Raw genomic sequence first — 3,856 nt, 5'->3', positions numbered from 1 at the left:
GCAGCAAATTGATTGTGAATTTAGAGATTTAAGATTGATTAGACCCACCTCTGTATGAGGATAATATGACTCGTGTGATCGTGTTGTGCATTATAGTTTAACATGTTGCGAATTTAGAAATCTAAGATGACTCTCTACGTCTATTGTTTGGTGTAGATTAAGTCCCTGTTTTATAACCATAAAAATAAGTTTTTTTTGATAAAAATAAATTTTGTAATAGTGAATTTATTGGCTTGAGGTCCCGATATTAGGGGTTAATATACAATATGATAAAATGTTTGAAGTGGATGTTTATTTTTTACCCACCCGGTCGACTTGACTTTTGCTCGAGGGTAGTGTAGGTCAATTATGCAGCAAATTGATTGTGAATTTAGAGATTTAAGATTGATTAGACCCACCTTTGTATGAGTATAATATGACTCGTGTGATCGTGTTGTGCATTATAGTTTAACACGTTGCGAATTTAGAAATCTAAGACAACTCTCTATGTCCATTGTTCGGTGCAGATCAAGTCGCTGTTTTATAACCATAAAAATAAGTTTTCTTTTTTTTTTTTCTTAAAAATAAATTTTGTAATAGTGAATTTATTGGCTTGAGGTCCCGATATTAGGGGTTAATATACAATATGATAAAATGTTTGAAGTGGATGTTTATTTTTTACCCACCCGGTCGACTTGACTTTTTCTCGAGGGTAGTGTCGATCACGTAGGCAGCAACTTGATTGTGAATTTAGAGATTTAAGATTGATTAGACCCACCTTTGTATGAGTATAATATGACTCGTGTGATCGTGTTGTGCATTATAGTTTAACACGTTGCGAATTTAGAAATCTAAGACGACTCTCTACGTCCATTGTTCGGTGTAGATCAAGTCCCTGTTTTATAACCATAAAAATAAGTTTTTTTTGATAAAAATAAATTTTGTAATAGTGAATTTATTGGCTTGAGGTCCCGATATTAGGGGTTAATATACAATATGATAAAATGTTTGAAGTGGATGTTTATTTTTTACCCACCCGGTCGACTTGACTTTTGCTCGAGGGTAGTGTAGGTCAATTATGCAGCAAATTGATTGTGAATTTAGAGATTTAAGATTGATTAGACCCACCTCTGTATGAGGATAATATGACTCGTGTGATCGTGTTGTGCATTATAGTTTAACACGTTGCGAATTTAGAAATCTAAGACAACTCTCTATGTCCATTGTTCGGTGCAGATCAAGTCGCTGTTTTATAACCATAAAAATAAGTTTTCTTTTTTTTTTTTCTTAAAAATAAATTTTGTAATAGTGAATTTATTGGTTTGAGGTCCCAACATTAGAGGTTAATATACAATATGATAAAAGGTTTGAAGTGGATGTTTATTTTTTACCCACCCGGTCGACTTGACTTTTTCTCGAGGGTAGTGTCGGTCACGTAGGCAGCAACTTGATTGTGAATTTAGAGATTTAAGATTGATTAGACCCACCTTTGTATGAGTATAATATGACTCGTGTGATCGTGTTGTGCATTATAGTTTAACACGTTGCGAATTTAGAAATCTAAGACAACTCTCTATGTCCATTGTTCGGTGTAGATCAAGTCCCTGTTTTATAACCATAAAAATAAGTTTTTTTTGATAAAAATAAATTTTGTAATAGTGAATTTATTGGCTTGAGGTCCCGATATTAGGGGTTAATATACAATATGATAAAATGTTTGACGTGGATGTTTATTTTTTACCCACCCGGTCGACTTGACTTTTTCTCGAGGGTAGTGTCGGTCATGTAGGCAGCAAATTGATTGTGAATTTAGAGATTTATGATTGATTAGACCCACCTCTGTATGAGTATAATATGACTCGTGTGATCGTGTTGTGCATTATAGTTTAACACGTTGCGAATTTAGAAATCTAAGACAACTCTCTATGTCCATTGTTCGGTGCAGATCAAGTCGCTGTTTTATAACCATAAAAATAAGTTTTCTTTTTTTTTTTTCATAAAAATAAATTTTGTAATAGTGAATTTATTGGCTTGAGGTCCCAACATTAGAGGTTAATATACAATATGATAAAAGGTTTGAAGTGGATGTTTATTTTTTAACTACCCGGTCAACTTGACTTTTGCTCGAGGGTAGTGCCGGTCAAGCAGGTATCAAATTGATTGTGAATTTAGAGATTTAAGATTGATTAGACCCACCTCTTTGTAAGGGTTAACATGATTAGAGTGATCGTGTCGTGCATTATAGTCTAACATGTTGCGAATTTAGAAATCTAAGATGACTCTCTACGTCTATTGTTTGGTGTAGATTAAGTCCCTGTTTTATAACCATAAAAATGATTTTTTTTTTTTTTTAGAAAAATAAATTTTGTAATAGTGATTTTTGAAAAAATTTGGGGTTAAAAATTAGCTTCCGTTTGATGCCCATTAATTCCTCTTTTTAAATTGATTTCATTATTCGCAATGGTAGTATATGAATTTAAACTTCTCGTCCACCGAACGCTCATCAAATTCTTTGACGCCACCTACAGCGTTGAAAATTATTTTTCCGTTCTTGCCCTCATATTACCAATCTTGAATAACATTGCCGTTGAGTACTTCTCTCCCTGAACACCAAAAACGTGTTAAAGAAATTAGAGGGTACTTTTGGAATCATAAAAAATTGCATTAAAGAAAAGGTGAATTATACCTATTGTAAGCAAATTGAAAGGCCAGCAAATAATCACTAAGGTCTACTGTACAAATAAATGTTTTCTTCAGAAAAAAGAGCCATGGGGCTTAGAAAAATATTCGAAGTGTTTTTCTTTTGTATTTTTTATAAATCAGCGTTTATATATAAATGTAGGACGATCTGTTATGCCCTCTTAACCAGTTTTTTTGTTGATTCGTTTCACTTTGGTAGTTTTCCTGAATCAGAATCCCAAATAATGAATCAGAGCACATAGAGTCAGCTCTCGTAAGGGTTTGCTCGTTCTTTGTACATAAACCCTTGTGAGGGTTTCGCGTAATTTCAGCAATTCGGGAAAAATATTTTATTGTAAGAATACGTAGTTAAAAATGAGTTTGAGAATAAAAAAATTTTGCTTAAATGACTCAAATACGGCCTAAATTCTATTATAAATTTGAAGTTAAAGTCAATAATTAATTTTAATTATATCAAAAACTTTATTAACTTTTATAACATATTATACTAAAAATTTGATTTCAATTTACATTAAACATGAGCTTTAGACAGGGCCAATACATCCAATTTTAAATTTAGCCTTTGTTTGTGCGATCCACACGTGTGAAACATAATTAATGAATACAATCTAGGATTATGAACATTTATTATTCGAATTGAATCGAGAATATCCACTTGATTATTTATAATCAATTAAATTGGACCTCATAAATAATTAGGTATTTAGGTTGTTTGGCATGATTTTTGCTTTTACTTCTTGTATGAGAGTTTTTAGAAAAAACTACGTTAATTTTTTTTTAAAATTAACTTTTAACAGGGTTTTCTATTCCAGAAATGCTTTTAGAGGAAGTCACGTTGAATCAACTTCCTCTGAAAACTCTTCTAACCGTGAAAAACACATTTATAAAATTAGTCAAACGAAATCAAAAGCTGATATTGGATCCCAAAAGTTATTTTTGACGGCCCTTCGTAAATTTTGATAAAAGTTAATTAAATTTATAATTGAAAAGTTGTGAATCCTATATAATGTATGTCACCAAAGTTAATTGTTTAATCTAACTATTTTAGGCAAATGAAACTAAACCGTCAGGTAGAAGAAGCAAGGGTTGGCCAGTGATCACTTTCATTCTAGAGTGGTGGTTACTGGTTAGTTTATTAATAAATAAGCGCACTAATCATCTGGATTCCCTTTTTTCT

Source organism: Olea europaea, chromosome 20 (genome assembly GCF_002742605.1).
Source record: "Olea europaea var. sylvestris chromosome 20, O_europaea_v1, whole genome shotgun sequence".
Taxonomy (NCBI): Eukaryota; Viridiplantae; Streptophyta; class Magnoliopsida; order Lamiales; family Oleaceae; genus Olea; species Olea europaea.
The sequence above is the reverse complement of the archived record's forward strand: the minus strand, read 5'-3'. Positions refer to the sequence as shown.